This window comes from Lolium rigidum, chromosome 2 (genome assembly GCF_022539505.1).
Source record: "Lolium rigidum isolate FL_2022 chromosome 2, APGP_CSIRO_Lrig_0.1, whole genome shotgun sequence".
Lineage (NCBI taxonomy): Eukaryota > Viridiplantae > Streptophyta > Magnoliopsida > Poales > Poaceae > Lolium > Lolium rigidum.
Genome location: NC_061509.1, coordinates 57,638,007 through 57,659,277, shown reverse-complemented (window position 1 = coordinate 57,659,277; position 21,271 = coordinate 57,638,007).

The window sequence follows — 21,271 nt, the reverse complement described above, 5'->3', positions numbered from 1 at the left end:
TTTAATTTGCTTGTGTTAACCTTCCTTACATCAGTTTTCGTATAGGATAATTTACGAATCATAGAGAAACAAGATAAATAATTACCTACACGACTGTGATTAATAACTTTTTGATATCTAACAAACAAAAATAGAGAAAAGTTTATAAGGCAGCGTGAGCGTCAGTCGAGGGTACACGCATGATGGCGTCGAATCGGGACCCGTGTACGACAACAACTGGCCTAGGCTATGTCGGACATTGGCAGGGTTGAGCATGTGGTGGAACCAGAGGACTCCCACGATCAGAACCGCTCGCCCCGACCGATTCCCTACCAAGCATCTATGTTGCAAGGGACCGGGAGGCGTGGAGGCCCATCATCCAGCGACGTGAGGGAGGAGACGCACGCGTGAAAGAGAGAAGATCGTGTGAATCTTGTGGCGCAACGCGAGGGTGGGGTCAGAACCGAAAAATGGGGGATCCATCGCAATGGCACCACGTGTCCTCCCGGGCTTGCCATCATTAGACAGCCCATAGCTTTCAGGGAAACATGGGTAGCCAAAATCGCCAAGACTTTCGACAACTCTTATTTATACCGATATATAATTTAGTACGTCATAATAACATATTATAAAAGTTTAAAAAATATAATAACATCTTTTATCATAGAACACATGGGTATGTCAAAATCATTACGGCTCTATCAGATAATGTACACCTGATCTTAACTCAAATGAATTTCATAAATTAGAGTAAGCAGAAGTAATGGAGCTTGATCAAGCCACATGAATGCACGATAATTAAGTATGATTGGAATACCCATCCAAAGATGTACATATATCAAACAAAATCTCATGCAATTATAGTTGAAGAAAATTCCCTCCAGAAACTACCAAATCTGATTGCACAAAATAACCATGCAATCAATAGTATATGATCATATGAATCAATACTACTAGCCAACATGACTAGTAAATTGTACCCTAAAGTGCCTCTTCCTCGGAAGAGCATGGACAGGCTGGAGTTTGGAGTCGATCGCCGAACATTAGGTCTGGCGTGAAAAGTGTCGGTCTACAACGATAGTGTCCTATGGAGGGGATGATGCCGCAGCGTACTGGTATCCTCGAGTTCCACCTCCACCTAATGAAGCTCAACCAAATACGGCTTCATCGAGGAACTTACGAGTTCTGGTGTCCCCCTTCTCTGTCTGGCCGGGTTGAGATTATCTCCCATCCCACCTTGGTACTAGCTTCCCCAGGACTTTAAACTCGCAAGACATCTTCAAACCGATGCTTCTACAAATGTCTATGTTTTTTCAAGCTTTCTCCCACACGAGCTACGCTACGTTGGAGGCCTGCAAGCGGCATAAAGCACTGATGAACATTTCGAAGGCTCATGTTTTATTTCTTTTTGTAAGGGTGTTGTTTCTCGGAATAGGCTTTCGCCCCGCTATATTAATATAGCAACCAAGATACAACAAGCTTGCTGAACCGCAGCACAAGCAAGCCCAAACAAAAAACACAAAGAAAGATAAGAGAAACAAATGCCAACTACGGCTGAACGACGAACACGAAGACAACTCGCAACCGTTGTGCCCTTCAGAAAAGTACCACCACGCTCCTCGCAATCCGAATCGCCGCATACCAAGCAACACCTTCAACAAGGAAAACGACAACGACGCCGCTGCTGCCCGGACAAGTCCTAGGGTTTCTTTCCCCTGGTACGCAGGGGTGATGGGGCAGAGGTACACGCGACACCCTCCAGGAAGGAATGGTGGCACCCACAGGCGTCGCTGCGTCGCTGTCGGACAGGCCGACATGAATTTTTCCCGACCCATACCGCCACCACCCCGAACAATCTGAACTGCTCCATCCCACCTTCCGTCCACCAACGTATGCCACCACGGTCTTGAAGCCATCCTCTCCGTCGCTCAAAAGTCGACAACGCGAGGCCTAGAAGCAGACAAGGCGGGCGAAAGATCGGGGATAGCAGCAGCACAACCACGCGGGAGGGAACAACCTCCACCGCCCAAACTGGCGGTAGTCGACCGGACGTAGCAGCAATAAGAAGCCAGGCCCGAACTGGCCCGACAAAGTTCTCGCCACCACGTTGCAACTGGTCGGTTGCGTGCCGCCATCGCCAACCAGTGCCACCACCCCTTCGCTGCTACCAGGGGAACCGACGTCGAGCTAGGGGCCAAAGGCCCGCCCCAACCCAGATCGGGCCCAGATCTGGGCAGGGCGCGCGCCACCAGCCGCCCGGCCAACCCCGCCGCCGCGTCGTCTCCCCAACCTGCGGAAATCACGCCGCCAGGTCGAACGCCGCCGGCCGAAACGCACCGCCGCCATCAAGGAACCGCCCGCGCCCCCTCCGCGCGACGGGTAAAGGCAGCCCCGCCGCCGACGGCACCGCGCGGACAACACCCGGCGGCCCACGCCGACGACGGCGGCGGAGAGAGCAGGGGGAGGGAGCTGAGAGAGGGAGGGGCTAGGGTTTCGCCCCTCGCCCGCGGGGAGGGAGGTGAGAGAGGGAGGGGCTAGGAGGATTTTGTTGGCAGGGCTAGATAAAAGTGTAGCGGACAGTCAGCAAACTGAACTCGGTGGGAATGGCAACCTGGCAATGGTGTGCTCGGAAGCTAATCCGAGAGCTAGCGTACAGCTGTGAAGTGTGTGCCACTGCCCATTGCCAAATGAGCGAGAGAGAGAGAGAGAGCGTGGATCAGATCGGGACGGGGGCGGGTGAGTAGGGACGACGTGGCTTGCTGTCACGCTTTGCTCTGCGACAAGGGAGGCCCATGCCATGCCGGCGTCCTTGCCGTTGCCGATGCCGATGCCGACCCGCGTGGGTGCCACTGCCAACCGTACTGCCCACCGTTTTGTTCCCTCCCCTCCACTCCACACTCCAGATCCAAAGGAAACCCAAATGATCGAGCCAGATAGTAGCAGCTCTAGTTACAGATTTACCGTCATCTCTATAGCGTTCTCAGGCTAAACTAACTGTAGATTTAGATGCCTTCCTTGAAAGATTATTTATTGGGTGATTCTATGAACCCTGAACTTCTTGCCTATTTTCGGTGCTCTCCCACTGGCTCATGGCTCGTTTCAGACGATTTTCGCGGGACAGACTTGTATAGGATCTCTCCATTAGGTAGGATCATAGGATCAACGTAAAAAAAACATACTTTAAACATGCGAAAAAATCTGAAAATAATAAACAACATGCATATAGGTTGTATCTACGACTCCAAAAAATTTCAGCTTAAAATCTGATCTACACTTGAAGAAACAAAAAAGACAAATTCTATTGTGAATAGTGTCAGATCTGATTGACTAGTATTTCACACTATTCACACTCAGATTTATCTTTTTTGTCTCTCTAAATGTATGTCGAATTTGAAGTTGCAAATTTTTGGTGTTGCATATATAACATAGATGTGTGTTATGATTTATTTTCAGAATTTTTGAACATGTTTTGTCTTTGCAAAAAAATTGTTCTCATAGATCCTATCTAAAACCTGATCCTACCTAAGTCTTCCCCCGATTTTCGCTCTCTTGGACTGGATGCAATGCGCTCACGGTTTCGCCGCGCTCACTGTTGGATTCCTTCTTTATAAATCACGGCCACAGCCACGGCCACGGTCTTCACGGGCACGCCTACCTACCAACAACCAACCCACACGCGCCCGGCACAAGTCCCCGAGCTGAGCAGCACTGCACTCCACTGCGCGCACACTGTACACGGCCGCGCGCACGACGCCACACCACGCGACGAAGCAAGGAAGCCAAGAGAAACGGCGATGGTAGAAGCCGGCAGCGGCGCCGGCGCTGCGTCGTGCCGAAGCGTGGTCGGTCCCGCGGTCCGTCGGTGCTGCGGCGGCGGGTGCGGGCTGGGGCGGCTGGTGCGGCGGCTGCGGCGGCAGGGGAGGCAGGCGCTGTGCGCGGCGTCCAGGCCGCCATCGGCGTCGGCGGAGGCGCTCCGCGGGTGCCAGTACGATCCCTTGAGCTACGCGCGCAACTTCGACCACACCGGCTTCGGCGACCCGGACGCCAGCAGCCTCTACTACAGCTACACCTTCTCCTCCCGCTTCGTGCTCGCGCCCGCCGCCACCTCCTCCACAGCCGTCGCCGTCGCCGCGCCGGCCGGCATCATCGTCACCGCCGCCCGGCCAACCGCCGCGAGCCACTAGCTGTGCTGCACTGCTTGTTTTTAGCTCATCTTTTCTCTTCATGCTCTTTTCCTCAACCTCTGGAAAGCATCCTTTTAGTTGAGAAAACTTTCCCGATCCGAAGGGAAAGCCCGTGGAATCGACACGATCCATTGTAAATTAATATAGTAGGCCATTGCTGGATCAGTCGAGCTTGCACACTCGATCGGAGACGCACACGAACAAAAGATCGTTTGATTGATTGGTTCCTGAGCTGCAGAAATGCAGAGGATAGGGCCGGGAAGACGGCGAGGCCTAGTACGTATACGACTGCGGTCTGCGAGCAATGAATGTGCGCGGTGGTACCCGGCGGTGACGGCGACGCCGTGGGAAGCGAATAAGTGACGGTCGGGGTGGTGGTGGCGCAATTATTGGCCCTGAATCGAATGAATTTACCGCTGCGGTCACGTACCTCAGTGATCTGTCAGTGTCACCACCACCGCACCGGTTCGGGGATGTGGGGGCGGACGAGAAGATGCCTGCCGCCTGCTTGCCTGCCTTTGCCTGCCAACGATAACCATGACATGGACGTGCAACGGCACCGTCCTGTGGAATCTTGCCGGTGCAGTCCGTTGGTAATTTTACAGGGTTGTGCCACTGACGTCCAGATTCAGAAACAGGCGATCGGAGCAAGCTCAGCTCGTGTTGGATTACAACTCGAGCTGCAAAATTTGGTTGATGGTTAACTTGTAAAGACCTTGAGCTAGTTTTGAGCTACAAGAAACTATAACTTTTCATATTTCTTGTGTATGGAGTAAATAAACAAATCTCTTCCGCAACATGCGGAGAGAAAATTCCATCAACAATATAGGGAAAAAAATTCAATCCACATCATATAATTTAGTAAATGGCATACTTTCTTTTAATATGTAACATAATTATGATACATAATTATATTTTTCAGTCTATCAAGCTAAGTCGAGCAGAGCTATCGTTGGCTCAAGACCAGCTTGTTCCTCTTTCGGTTTAAGCTAAATAAAGCACTCATACTTGGCTCATTTTTCTTCCTGAGCGAAACTCGAGTCGAGCTAAAAAAATAAGTCTCGAGCTTTTTTCTGTAGCCCAAGTTGCATTTCCTCTAGGATGTTTGTCGTGGTTTCGTCACAACAGATGTCATGGAGTGGCTTAAGTCAGGTGGTTGAGGCATTATGTCCTACAACGGATTCTATAGGCGGGTATGAGCACGAGCGACACATCGACGTACCCAAATTCGGGTCCTCCCTGTGAAGGCAACACCCCTATTGCTACTTGATATGTATATGAGATATGGGAGCTACATAGGTGCTCCTTGAGCTGTTGCCGGTTGAGAGAAGGGCCTGAGATAGATGAAGACAACTCCCTGCTGGTGTGTTTTGTGGAGAATAAGAATGAATCGATCCATCCACCCGGAGGGGGTGCTACTTGGCCTTATATACGATCCCTTAGAGCATCTCCAGTCGCGTCCCCAAAGCGTCCCCCAAAGCGATTTGGGGCGCGCCGGACAAAAAAACCGTTCCAGCCGCGTACCCCAAAGCCCATTTTTGTCCGGCGCGCCCCCATACGGTGTCCGGCGCCCCGAGCCCGTCCCCATCCCACAGGGGACGCATCGGGGACGCCGGACACAACGAAAAGCGAGGCGGGCTCCCACATGTCGGCGACTATTTGCATAAACCGTTGGTTCGCGCCTCTTTTCTCGTCGCTCCTTCCTTCCCGCGCCTCCCACCCCACCGCCGCCGCTGGATTTCCCGGCCGTTTGGGCGTCTGATCTCTGCTGAGAGTCCGCACCGTTGTCGCGGCTGGGGCTCCCGCCGGTCGTGCCGCCGCCGGTCGTGCCGCCGCCGCCGCGTCGCCAGCGCGTCCCAGAACGCGCCGTCAAATCCGCCCCACCTCCGCGCACAGAAGGTGCTCGACGACTTGCCAGGTAGGTGATACGTCTCCAACGTATCGATAATTTCTTGTGTTCCATGCCACATTATTGATGTTATCTACATGTTTTATGCACACTTTATGTCATATTCGTGCATTTTCTGGAACTAACCTACTAACAAGATGCCGAAGTGCCGGTTCCTGTTTTCTCGCGTTTTTGGTTTCGAAATCCTAGTAACGAAATATTCTCGGAATCGGACGAAATCAACGCCAAAGTTCCTATTTTCATCGGAAGCATCCAGAACACCCGGAAGGACCGGAGGGGGCCACAGGGCCACCAAACCCTAGGCCGGCGCGGCCGAGAGGGGGCCGCGCCGCCCTATGGTGTGGCCCCCCTGTCAGCCCTCCTGCGCCGCCTCTTCGCCTATATAAAGCCCCCGGATCGGAAAACCCGATACCAATTGACGAAACTCCAGTAAAGACTCCGTGGGCGCCGCCACCGTCGCGAAACTCCAATCCGGGGGACGGAACTCGTTCCGGCACCCGCCGGAGCGGGGAAGTGCCCCGGAAGGCTTCTCCATCGACACCGCTGCCATCTCCATCGCCACCGCTGCCATCTCCACCGCCATCTTCATCACCGCTGCTCGCTCCCATGAGGAGGGAGTAGTTCTCCATCGAGGCTCGGGGCTGTACCGGTAGCTATGTGGTTAATCTCTCTCCATGTACTTCAATACAATGATCTCATGAGCTGCTTTACATGATTGAGATTCATCTGAGTTTTGTATCACTACTATCTATGTGCTACTCTAGCAATGTGTTATTAAAGTAGTTTTATTCCTCCTGCATGTGTGCAAAGGTGACAGTGCGTGCACCGTGTTAGTACTTGGTTTATGCTATGATCATGATCTCTTGTAGATTATGGAGTTAACTATTGCTATGATAATATTGATGTGATCTATTCCTCCTACATATGCATGAAGGTGACGAGTGTGCATGCTATGCTAGTACTTGGTTTAGTCGTGTTGATCTATCTTACACTAAAGGTTACTTAAACATGAGCATTATTGTGGAGCTTGTTAACTCCGGCATTGAGGGTTCGTGTAATCCTACGCAATATGTTCATCATCCAACAAAAGTGTAGAGTATGCATTTATCTATTCTGTTATGTGATCAATGTTGAGAGTGTCCACTAGTGAAAGTGTAATCCCTAGGCCTTGTTCCTAAATACTGCTGAGTTACTACTCGCTTGTTTACTACTCGCTGCGTTACTACCGTCGTGTTACTACTCGCTTGTTTCATTGTTTTATTGCGTTACTACTCGCTGCAATACCACCACCATCAACTACACGCCAAGCACTTTTCTGGCACCGTTGCTACTGCTCATACTTATTTATACCACCTGTATTTCACTATCTCTTCGCCGAACTAGTGCACCTATTAGGTGTGTTGGGGACACAAGAGACTCCTTGCTTTGTGGTTGCAGGGTTGCATGAGAGGGATATCTTTGACCTCTTCCTCCCTGAGTTCGATAAACCTTGGGTATCCACTTAAGGGAAACTTGCTGCTGTTCTACAAACCTCTGCTCTTGGAGGCCCAACACTGTCTACGAGAAAGGAGGGGGAACGTAGACATCAAGCACTTTTCTGGCGCCGTTGCCGGGGAGGAAAGGTAAAAAGGCTCTCATACTACGGTCTCAGGTAAAGTATTTTTCTGGCGCCGTCGTGTGTGTGCTCGAAGCTATTTCCTTTAGATCCTGCAATTGCATCTTGTTGTTTCTTGTTTACACTAGTTTGGCATAATGTACAAGAGTGAGCTTCTTATTCTATTTCCTGATTTAAAACATGGATTGTTTGATGCGAAAATTAAAAAACCTATGAAATCTTCTTTGCATGCTTTGGTAGTAATATTAGTATGAACGCTTTGAACACCATTGTTGACAATAATATAGAAAGTTCTAAGCTTGGGGAAGCTGGTTTTCATGATCTTTTTAGTCCCCCAAGCATTGAGGAGAAAATTTTCTTTGATGATACTTTGCCTCCTATTTCTGATGATTATAATGATAGTGGTCTTTTGATGCCACTTACTGCTGAGAGTAAATTTTGTTGTGATTATACTATGCCTCCTACACTTGATGAGAATAATAATGATAGCTACTTTGTTGAATTTGCTCCCACTACAACTAATAAAATTGATTATGCTTATGTGGAGAGTAATAATTTTATGCATGAGACTCATGATAAGAATGCTTTATGTGATAGTTATATTGTTGAGTTTGCTCATGTTGCTACTGAAAGTTATTATGAGAGAGGAAAATATGGTTGTAGAAATTTTCATGTTACTAAAACACCTCTCTATGAGCTAAAATTTTTGATGCTACACTTGTTTTATCTTCCTATGCTTGTTACTTTGCTCTTCATGAACTTGTTTATTTACAAGATTCCTATGCATAGGAAGCATGTTAGACTTAAATGTGTTTTGAATTTGCCTCTTGATGCTCTCTTTTGCTTCAAATACTATTTCTTGCGAGTGCATCATTAAAACTGCTGAGCCCATCTTAATGGCTATAAAGAAAAGAACTTCTTGGGAGATAACCCATGTGTTATTTTGCTACAGTACTTTGTTTTATATTTGTGTCTTGGAAGTTGTTTACTACTGTAGCAACCTCTCCTTATCTTAGTTTTGAGTTTTGTTGTGCCAAGTTAAGCCGTTGATAGAAAAGTAAGTACTAGATTTGGATTACTGCGCAGTTCCAGATTTCTTTGCTGTCACGAATCTGAGCCCACTGCCCTGCAGGAAGCTCAGAAAATTATGCCAATTTACGTGCATGATCCTCAGATATGTACGCAACTTTCATTCAATTTGAGCATTTTCATTTGAGCAAGTCTGGTGGCCTAATAAAATCCATCTTTACGGACTGTTCTGTTTTGACAGATTCTGCCTTTTATTTCGCATTGCCTCTTTTGCTATGTTGGATGAATTTCTTTGATCCATTAATGTCCAGTAGCTTTATGCAATGTCCAGAAGTGTTAAGAATGATTGTGTCACCTCTGAACATGTTAATTTTTATTATGCACTAACCCTCTAATGAGTTGTTTCGAGTTTGGTGTGGAGGAAGTTTTCAAGGGTCAAGAGAGGAGGATGATATACTATGATCAAGGAGAGTGAAAGCTCTAAGCTTGGGGATGCACCCGGTGGTTCACCCCTGCATATATCAAGAAGACTCAAGCGTCTAAGCTTGGGGATGCCCAAGGCATCCCCTTCTTCATCGACAACATTATCAGGTTCCTCCCCTGAAACTATATTTTTATTCCATCACATCTTATGTGCTTTTTCTTGGAGCGTCTGTTTGTTTGCTTTTGTTTTTGTTTTTGTTTGAATAAATTGGATTACATCATGCTTGTGTGGGAGAGATACACACTCCGCTGTAGCATATGGACAAATATGTCCTTGGTTTCTACTCATAATATTCATGGCGAAGTTTCCTCTTCGTTAAATTGTTATATGGTTGGAATTGGAAAATGATACATGTAGTAATTGCTATAATGTCTTGGGTAATGTGATACTTGGCAATTGTTGTGCTCATGTTTAAGCTCTTGCATCATATACTTTGCACCTATTAGTGAAGAATACATAGAGCATGCTAAAATTTGGTTTGCATAATTGGTCTCTCTAAGGTCTAGATAATTTCTAGTAAGGTGTTTGAACAACAAGGAAGACGATGTATAGTCTTATAATACTTGTAATATGTCTTTTATGTGAGTTTTGCTGTACTAGTTCATCCTTGTGTTTGCCTCAAACAACCTTGCTAGCCTAAACCTTGTATCGAGAGGGAATACTTCTCATGCATCCAAATACTTGAGCCAACACCATGCCATTTGTGTCCACCATACCTACCTACTACATGGTATTTCTCCGCCATTCCAAAGTAAATTGCTTGAGTGCTACCTTTAAACAATTCAAAATTTATTACCTCTTATTTGTGTCAATGTTTTATAGCTCATGAGGAAGTATGTGGTGTTTATCTTTCAATCTTGTTGGGCAACTTTCACCAATGGACCAGTGGCTTCATCCGCTTATCCAATAATTTTGCAAAAAGAGCCGGCAATGGGATTCCCAGTCCCAAATTAACAAACTAAAAATAGACACTCCTCCATGGTATGTGATTGTTGGACGGCACCCGAAGGATTCGGTTAGCCATGGCTTGTGTAAGCAAAGGTTGGGAGGAGTGTCATCATAATAAAACTAAAATAAAAAGGTACTCCTTCATGGTATGAGATTGTTGGCGTGCACCCGAGGATTCGGTTAGCCATGGTTTGTGAAAGAAAGGTTGGAAGGAGTGCCACACAAAAATAAAATAAAATGGGAGCCGCTCTTTGAAGGTTTGTCCGGCAAGGGGTTAGAGTACCCGCTACCATTCGTTGACAACAACATACACCTCTCAAAACTTTATTTTTATGCTCTCTTTATGTTTTCAAAATAAAAGCTCTAGCACAAATATAGCAATCGATGCTTTCCTCTTTGAAGGACCATTCTTTTTACTTTTATGTTGAGTCAGTTCACCTATTTCTCTCCATCTCAAGAAGCAAACACTTGTGTGAACTGTGCATTGATTCTTACATATTTGCATATTGCATTTGTTATATTGCTTTGCATTGACAATTATCCATGAGATATACATGTTATAAGTTGAAAGCAACCGCTGAAACTTAATCTTCTTTTGTGTTGCTTCAATGCCTTTACTTTGAATTATTGCTTTATGAGTTAACTCTTATGCAAGACTTATTGATGCTTGTCTTGAAGTGCTATTCATGAAAAGTCTTTGCTATATGATTCAGTTGTTTACTCATGTCATTACCATTGTTTTGATCGCTGCATTCTCTACATATGCTGTACAAATAGTATGATCAAGTTTATGATGGCATGTCACTCCGGAAATTATCTTTGTTATCGTTTTACCTCGCTCGGGACGAGCGGAACTAAGCTTGGGGATGCCGATACGTCTCCAACGTATCGATAATTTCTTGTGTTCCATGCCACATTATTGATGTTATCTACATGTTTTATGCACACTTTATGTCATATTCGTGCATTTTCCGGAACTAACCTATTAACAAGATGCCGAAGTGCCGGTTCTCGTTTTCTCGCTGTTTTTGGTTTCAGAAATCCTAGTAACGAAATATTCTCGAATCGGACGAAATCAACGCCAAAGTTCCTATTTTCATCGGAAGCATCCGAACACCCGGGAAGGACCGGAGGGGGCCACAGGGCCACCAAACCCTAGGGCCGGCGCGGCCGAGAGGGGCCGCGCCGCCCTATGGTGTGGCCCCCCTGTCAGCCCCTCCCGCGCCGCCTCTTCGCCTATATAAAGCCCCCGGATCGGAAAACCCGATACCAATTGACGAAACTCCGGAAAGACTCCGTGGGCGCCGCCACCGTCGCGAAACTCCAATTCGGGGGACGGAACTCGTTCCGGCACCCGCCGGAGCGGGGAAGTGCCCCCGAAAGGCTTCTCCATCGACACCGCTGCCATCTCCATCGCCACCGCTGCCATCTCCACCGCCATCTTCATCACCGCTGCCGCTCCCATGAGGAGGGAGTAGTTCTCCATCGAGGCTCGGGGCTGTACCGGTAGCTATGTGGTTAATCTCTCTCCATGTACTTCAATACAATGATCTCATGAGCTGCTTTACATGATTGAGATTCATCCGAGTTTTGTATCACTACTATCTATGTGCTACTCTAGCAATGTGTTATTAAAGTAGTTTTATTCCTCCTGCATGTGTGCAAAGGTGACAGTGCGTGCACCGTGTTAGTACTTGGTTTATGCTATGATCATGATCTCTTGTAGATTATGGAGTTAACTATTGCTATGATAATATTGATGTGATCTATTCCTCCTACATATGCATGAAGGTGACAAGTGTGCATGCTATGCTAGTACTTGGTTTAGTCGTGTTGATCTATCTTACACTAAAGGTTACTTAAACATGAGCATTATTGTGGAGCTTGTTAACTCCGGCATTGAGGGTTCGTGTAATCCTACGCAATATGTTCATCATCCAACAAAAGTGTAGAGTATGCATTTATCTATTCTCGTTATGTGATCAATGTTGAGAGTGTCCACTAGTGAAAGTGTAATCCCTAGGCCTTGTTCCTAAATACCGCTGAGTTACTACTGCTTGTTTACTACTGCTGCGTTACTACCGCTCGTGTTACTACTCGCTTGTTTACTTGTTTTACTGCGTTACTACTCGCTGCAATACCACCACCATCAACTACACGCCAAGCACTTTTCTCGGCACCGTTGCTACTGCTCATACTTATTTATACCACCCGTATTTCACTATCTCTTCGCCGAACTAGTGCACCTATTAGGTGTGTTGGGGACACAAGAGACTCCTTGCTTTGTGGTTGCAGGGTTGCATGAGAGGGATATCTTTGACCTCTTCCTCCCCGAGTTCGATAAACCTTGGGTATCCACTTAAGGGAAACTTGCTGCTGTTCTACAAACCTCTGCTCTTGGAGGCCCAACACTGTCTACAGGAAAGGAGGGGGAACGTAGACATCAGTAGGCGCGATTGGCCGCTGTTTGTTGCGTCGTCTGCCTCGGCGCAACTTTAACCATTGATTTTGCTTTAGCCATGGACAGCGACGATGAGATGGTTGCCCTGCTGCTGGAGGACGAGCAAGCCTTCGACGACGACCTGCGGGAGCATTTGCTGATCATCGCGTCCCTCCAGGACATGCTTGACGCTGAGGCGGAGAAGAGGAAGAGGCCGCGCCGCGGAGGATCAAGGCTAGGAAGAAGGAAGTCGAAGCCCCGGCAGAGGCCGGAGGGGCATGCCATGCTGCACAACGACTACTTCGCCGACGACGCAACACATGCCGATAATTTTCGGCGCCGGTACAGGATGAGCAAGGGGCTGTTCATGAATATCCTCCACGGCGTTCGAGAGTTCGACCCCTACTTCAAGCTCAAGCTCGACGCTGTAGGCGTTCTCGGGTTCTCGTCCATTCAGAAGTGACAGCAATGTTCATGTTCGAGAGTTCGACCCCTACTTCAAGCTCAAGCTCGACGCTCGACGCTGATTTTCTCGCTATGCACGCAGAGATCCGTGACAGCAATGTTCATGATCAACTTCAAGCAGATCTCGTTGAGCATTTGTGGAGGATCAAAGGAAATACCGTGGCACCTTGATGTAGCATCTAGCCATATTTATTATATTTGTTTACTTGTTTGTTGTAATTTAATTTGAAAACAATCCTCGCAAACATTTTTATTCATATGCTACATTTGATAAATGGTTATGTGTTAAAAAAAAGTATTTTAAATGTTTGGGGGCGGCGTTTGGGGGACGCGGCTGGGGAGCGACGTCCCCCAAACGCGGCACGAACAAAACACGTCCCCCAAACGCTCAATCCGGCGCGGTTTGGGGGACGGTTTGGGGAACGCGACTGGAGATGCTCTTAGGCTACACAGAAGATACCCTTGGGCTAGCTCCGCGTCCGCTGGGTCCGGCTGCTACACATCTTCCCGAGGCACCGAGGCCCCGGACGCCGCTCCTGTCACGTCTTCTGTTCTCCCCTCACAACGACAAGGCCGTTTGTGCGACATGCATAGGGATGTTGTGCACGTCACAGGTAGGCCTGCGCCGCCCTGACAGCCCGGGTAATGAACACGCGCGTGGCCACTCGTGCTCCTGTGAGCTAATTACACTACTAGTCCAACAACTTGTGCACCATGTGATAGTTTAGTCCTACATCTTGTAAAGTGTGAAACCGCAGTCCTAGAACTTGTATCATACGTGAAGTTTTGGTCCTCAATCAATCAAAAATAAAAATAGACACGTGGCGTTGTAGTTTTTGCAAAAGAAAAACCCTAATATGATACAAGTTCGCGTCCGCTGGGCCTGGCTGCTACACATCTTCCCGAGGCACCGGGGCCCCGGACGCCGCTCCTGTCACGTCTTCTATTCTCCCCTCACAACGACAAGGCCGTTTGAGCGACATGCATAGGGATATTGTGCACGTCACAGTTAGGCCTGCGCCGCCCTGACAGCCCGGGTAATCAACACGCGCGTGGCCACTCGTGCTCCTGTGAGCTAATTACACTACTAGTCCAACAACTTGTGCACCATGTGATAGTTTAGTCCTACATCTTGTAAAGTGTGAAACCGCAGTCCTAGAACTTGTATCATACGTGAAGTTTTGGTCCTCAATCAATCAAAAATAAAAATAGACACGTGGCGTTGTAGTTTTTGCAAAAGAAAAACCCTAATATTTTTAGTTTGCCCATGTGACCTTTGAATTTGATGCCATCTTACATGCGGGACCCATCTATCAAGGCTACGAAATAAATAAAACTTAAAGTGAGCGTTGAGGGAGAGTGAACTAATGGAACCGGGCGGCATATGATCCTGGGCGAAATCAGCTTCTGATTGGTCCATTTTTTGCGTGGGGTCCACTGATGGAATGAGTGCTTTCACCACAAATACATTCACGTTCTGATCATGGATGATGTACAATTATACAAATAGTATATGCCGCTGCACCAATCAGGTCCAACCATTTAGTGCTGATGAAACAAAAAATTTAACATGCGCCGTCGATGCTAGAACTCGCGACCTCGTGCTAGCGCTAATTACCGGCTGCCAATAGACCAAGCACATTTTGTGTTTAGTGTAGTAGTGGAGATAGATTAGATGAAATTTTCACCACCCTTTTGTTTAGGTGAATTTTCACCACCCTTGATTAGACATGAAACAACTTAATTATTTCTTTAGCAAGACACACCTTTTTTGGAAAAAATGTACAACATGTAATTTAGGAAGAGTGATGGATGTGTGTTGTCATTTTCTCTTTGATTGTATGTATAAGATGGATGAATGTTGTCATTTTTCCTGAGAGCTTTTATACATCTATGCTAGCCAATTTAAGAAAATAGAAAATAAACTATTTCGGTAAACGATTATTGGGTCGGGAGTGAAATAAAAATGCACGTACGTTTGTTCTAAACTAGTTACTGTGTACAATTTCCACAGTAAAGCATTTTTTTTAAAACTTCATAGTGCATGATTTTTTATTGCAAGCGTCATAAATACATATATTTTCCGTAGCATGAGAGCATTCTTTCCCTGGTCTGGGAGAGTTGTCCTTAAAAAATTAAGTAATGTACACCCCATTTAGTTAGATTCCCGTTCACGATTTGTTATTGCAATCCTACATTTCATAAATAGATATATTTTTCCTGGCCTCAGAGTATTTGTTTTACAAGTTCTCTTGTTCCTGGGATGACTAAGAAATAACTATTTTTAAATCAACACTAAGGACCATTTTTGGAAAAAATATATTTGTACGAAAAATACATGAGAATATGTCACTTGTGAACTTTACTAGAAACATTGATAGCTAACTGGTATAACTTATTTCTAAATTAACCGAGAAATCATCACCATCTTTGATATATTGTCTAAATGTATTCTTGGTGTTTTTAGTTGTGTATTCCATTTTACACACGTCACATGACGAGTCGATGTTTTATGAAATAACTTTGTGAGCGCGTAGCACCTGAAGATGCACGTGCGAATTTATTATTTCAATTTTTTGAAGTTCAAAATATGCGTAAGATGTATTTCAAAATAGAGGGAGCATATGCTCCCATGTTCCAAAACACCACTCCCCACATATTGATTATAGTTCTTCAAAACGATGGTCGTTAAACTTTGTGCACCAAGCTAAATTTTTCAGTACTATTGATGCGGGAATAAACCATATTTTCATTCCAACCAAGAACATCATTTAAATAAGAAATATATATATTTGCAACAAGATATTTTATTATAGCAACAACATTCAGCAAAAAATATCTAAGCACCTAGACGGAATGTTAAGTAAAATATACATACATTACTCTGTTTGGATGTTTGTATTGACAGGCTTGGCATTGCATTGGGTGTAATATCAATGTCATGGGATATTTGCATTGAGGTCAATACCAATGTTTTTGTTTGGATGTTTAGATATTTGGTACCTAGAATTGATATCCTAATTGAATGCCAAATCATGTTTGGATGGTCAAAGTGATGTATTGCGTTTGGATGATCAAGCATTTTTGTGACATACAACAAACATCTATTCTGTGAACATAAAATCATTATTTAAAGCATTACTTAAATCTGAACTTGCCAATCACACGAGTACAACTGAACATCAAATTACAATTTGTGCATCTCATTTGTCCCCGTTTTGCTTCTGGTCGCCGATGAGCAAGCAAGAGAGCGAACAGGGGAGGCTAGAGTAGATCAGTGTGAGGTCGCCGATGACCAGCAAGAGAGGGAAGAGGGGAGGGCGGGGCGGGCCAGGAGAGTGGGGACATGGGCGGGCGGCGGTGGCCTACCTCGCCGGGGGCGGAGAAGCAGGGCGCGGGGGCGGGGGCCAGAGAGGAGCATGGAGGCGGGGAGGTAGAAAGGCGGTGACGACCAGAGAGGAGTATGGAGGCGGCGACACCCACCCTCACCGGAGGCGGAGAAGGAGGGGGCGGCCGCGGGCCAGAAAAGAGGGGGCAGGGAAGGGTGGCGGTGGCCTACCTCGCCGGAGGCGGAGAAGCAGGGGGCGGCGGCGGCTAGAGAGGAGTATGGAGGCGGCGGCGCCCACCCTCGCCGGAGGCGGAGAAGGAGGGCCTGGGCGGCGGCAGGAACATCGCTAGGGTCGACGTTCGAGCGTACCAACGAGATAAAGCAGGGGCGAGAGGAAAACGCTTCGGGCCGAATACCTCAGGATGTCGAGCTCGAGACTGGTTCATTCGGGAGTGGGCTGCGTAGGCCAATAAACTCAATCTCAATATTGAGCCCGAATGCACAGCCTGAATACTTAAGCCAACCAAACACGTGAAATTGAGATATTCGGTCTAGCACAATGCCAATGCCCAATACTAGGCTCGAATACAAACATCCAAACGGTGCCTTAGTGATACTAGCATGAATAGGCGCGGCGGCACGCCGCGCCAACTGTGTAATACCATGGTGGTGATAATTCTAAGAACATACTTGATTTGGTAAATGTAATGAATATTTTGCTGGTTAAACAATATGCTTCAAGGTGATTGATTGCGAAGTCTGATACAGCACACATTGAAATCATGTATTCATGTGCATACAAGGCTGATCCTAAGAATCAAGTAAATAACGGGACATAAATACACATAAATTAAGTTTCGTAACAATAACCGGTATTCCATTTTAATCATCATCAGAAATATACATTGAAATACACATGAATGAGTAGTTAGTAGTTCCGCAGCCATTACATCAACATAATTTGGGCAGTAGCATGGATTGTGCAATCTACCACAATACATAACCAAAAAAAAAAGTTAAACCTGCTTTATAGCTTACAGAAGAAAAACACCACGTCAAGAATTAGAAGTCATTCTCTAAGCCATTGAAGTGCAAGTGTTAATTTCTGCATGACGCAGTTAACTCCCATCTGTTGTGGCTGTAAATATACACCTTGTGCTGCATGTGCTATCTTTGTGCTATTTGATCCCAAAGTATATACCAGTTAATCCTAGAATAAAGAAATCACAATCAGCTAATCTTATGCTTACATAACCCTTTTTAGGTAAAAATCCTTCCAAACTGGAAGAAAAACTGACAAATCCAATTAGGCTACAGCTATGAATATTTTGTGACCTTCAGAAGACGTGAACTGCAAATAAACCACATGTACCTTCTCGTCAGCATATAGAGTATACACTATTTGTCTTGTTCCTATCTAATTCTGCATAGATCAAACTCAATGTTTAGACAAAATAATTGCCTACAATCTATGAGATAAAGATGAGCAATTTGTGTACACATCAGGAGTCGGCACAACATTCACAATGCTGCAAACTGCATAGCATACTGACGTCGCCCCGGCTGTAGATCAGCAGATCCCGGCTTCCGTAGATCACAAGCTGCCTTGGAACCCCTGGAATTGCAAAACCACCGCCCGTCAGCTCAGTGGGTGGAACCCACATAAAACAGCTACCATGAGAAGTATTCCCATCCATCATAATGACAACATGACAACATGACCAATGAACTTATGTATTATAAAACCTAAGGCCCATTCCGTTCTTTCAAATCTTCAGGATACAACAAACAACGGAAGGAAGATCAAACATAAATATTCAGTTTCTGCACTCGCGTGGCGACATGGCACACTTACCGTAATGAGCTCCTTAATTTGGAGTGCTAGGAAAACAGAAAATAGAATTACCATCTTGATGATACTATACATAGCCTCTAACTTGTTTCTCCATGCATAGTGGCGTTACTTACAAAGTAAACAAAAATATAGCCCAGGCATTAATTGCACAATGGATGAAAAGCAAGAAACCAGAGTACATGTCCATCTAACCTAACAGCCCAACATGACCCATCTGAACCAAAATCATGCAGTTATGCATCATGAAAATTAATCCTGCATGCTTGTTCCACAAGCAAAACTCCAGTACAACAAAAGAACCACAGTACGTCAATTAGGTCAGAGTGCTAGAAGTGTCAGGTTGATTTATTCAACTAAAAACCATATTTAGCAATAATACATGGTCTGTAAGAGACATCAAAGCCCTTGAATGGTCTCCTGCTCATTTATCTATATATGATAGATCCCATCTCAGAGCTATGATCACAAATAGCTAAAATTCCTCTTAACTACAGGCTTGGAATATATTGCAGTGTGTATCTATAGTTTAAAAAATTCTAATTACAATGGCATGAAACACATATCCCTTGTTGAGATCATCTGCATAATGTGAACATAATACATGTATGTTTTCTTCGAAGCTAGCATCAACAATTCCTGACAGAATTATGTAAGTTGCACGCCAATTTGCAGGTGTAGAAAGTTATACACAACACAATGGTATACAGCGAGAGAAAAGTGGATATCATACTAAGAGATTTATAAAATACATAAAGGGTAATTCTTGGAAGAACATATATTTAATTTTCTTACAGCTAACACTGACCATTTATCACAGAATTTTGCACAGGTCTTGGAGCTTCAATAGAGAAGTATGTTGCGGCTGAATGATCTTTATACATCAAACAATCAAACAAAAAATGCATATTTAATATAGTAATTCAAGTACGAACGATCTAAGAACATATTCTCCGAACAATGCAGATGTTGAAAGAGCCTCTGAATCGCTTGCAAATTGCATAGCCTAGTTTTTGCGAGTTTTCAGCTAGGTAAGCAAGCAAAATACAACTGGACGACAGAACCAAGATACTCTATAAGCAAGAAGAGTACCTTGCATATATTAATTAGTTCGTTAATGTACTAACTAAGAAGTGGTCAGCAATTAGAGGATACCTTTTAAGGAAAATTGAAGCAATGAGAAACCTCTCAAATGGTTCAATGATTATCCATGTCTTTGGCTTTATCTGAGCTTCTTGTTTCCGTTTACAATCTTCAGATATCGATTTAGATTTCCTTTCAAGCATAGGATGCTTATCTACCTTGTGTCCATTGCTCCCTGATGCTTCAACCTTTACTCCATTAAATGCACACTTCTTCATAAGATCCTGATGAAAAAAAGTATCGCAAGTCAATGACTACACATAATCAGTAAAATGATCATTTGAGTAGTTACTGAAAAGGTTGGATGATATAATTCAGCAAGTTACTAAAATCCATCTGCTCCAGTCCCGACTAAAGTTCTCGCCAGATTTATAACCATGTACTGTTTGGATAGTTGCCTATTAGGGCAAAACACTCATGGCCTTACTCCAAACAACGTGGAAATGACCTCTGGCTGAAGGTATATCTAATGACCTCCGGCTGATATGCTCCAAACAATGTGGAAGGAAACAATGGAAAAAATACCGTACAAGAGGGGGGAAAATGGAAAGATCCTAGACAGGCATGCTGACAATATCATTGTAATCAAAGTTGATTTGGATAATCCACGAAGTCATTTATATGGACAATCGGCTGTGTGAACTGACCATTGCAATTATATAGCATAAAAAGGAGAATTTTGAAAGGGTTCCTCACAAAAGAGATATTCTTACCTTCTTTTGAAGAAAGTGCAATAGTGAATAGCGGTTGTTCTACCTATGATCTCTCTATAGTTTTCATGAGAACAAAAAATCACAGTCGGTACAACATAAATGAATATCTAGAATCTAGAAGCATATTTCATATAGCTAGCTTATGTATCCAGAATAAGTAAATAAGGTTCAAATAATCGATCAATTCAAAAACCTATGAGAGGGCATAGTTGGCACTTAATTTTCTCGATGGCTTGTGCTTTTTAAATTTGTTTGCCTTAGCAAATATCCAGTAGATTGCACAGCATTAACAAAATACTTTGTGAGGGTAGTGTATATAAAGGCACGCCTGGTGGAAGCTAGGTGTGGGTGTATGGTTGAAAGCAAATATCAATGGGCTGCTATACAAGTGTAGGTGCAAAGATTTATCAAAGTTTAAATATAAAGGAGCACACGGGATGGACAGAGAATTGATATACACATATAATCAGAGTGGGCACACCATCAACATGGCTTCTTCTTTTTTGTTTTCCATGTCCATTATGGCCTGCCGTTTCAGGCAAATAACTCTCAGTCGAAAAATGCCCGACGCGGTTAAAATATTGCACAAGAACCTGCAGTACATCAATACCTAGTTAAATTGATGGGAAAATTACACGCGATAACCTGTGAATATTGGAAGAGTGCCATCTAAAGCATAGTTGTCCAAATGGACGTTGTGCAAAATCTTGCACAAGAACCTGCAGTACATCAATATGTAGCTAAACTGATGGGGAAAAATACATGTGGGTCGCTTTTGAATATTGGAAGGGTGCCATCTAAAGCATAATGTGGACGTTGTGCTCTATTCAGTTCAAGAAGATAGTCCAAAATTCTATCCCCTGGCCAACCATAAAGAATAGGCTAACTACTTTATGATCAAAAGGTGAACTTGGCATGCTATCATGATAAGAGGTGCTGGATTGACTATTTGTTTCCCCCAACAGTACGCAAATCTGATTTACCAACATTATTTCAATCAATTGTCAACCATAATATGATGAAACGACAAACTGGGTACTGAACAAAGGTTGATTATTAACAAAATGATGGATCAGGATTGTAGAAATTATGCTAACCAAATAGCTATTCTTTATAGTAGTATGTTTTAGTGTCATACAATTTCATTCAGTCTATGAAGTCGATATGATTTCATATTCCAAC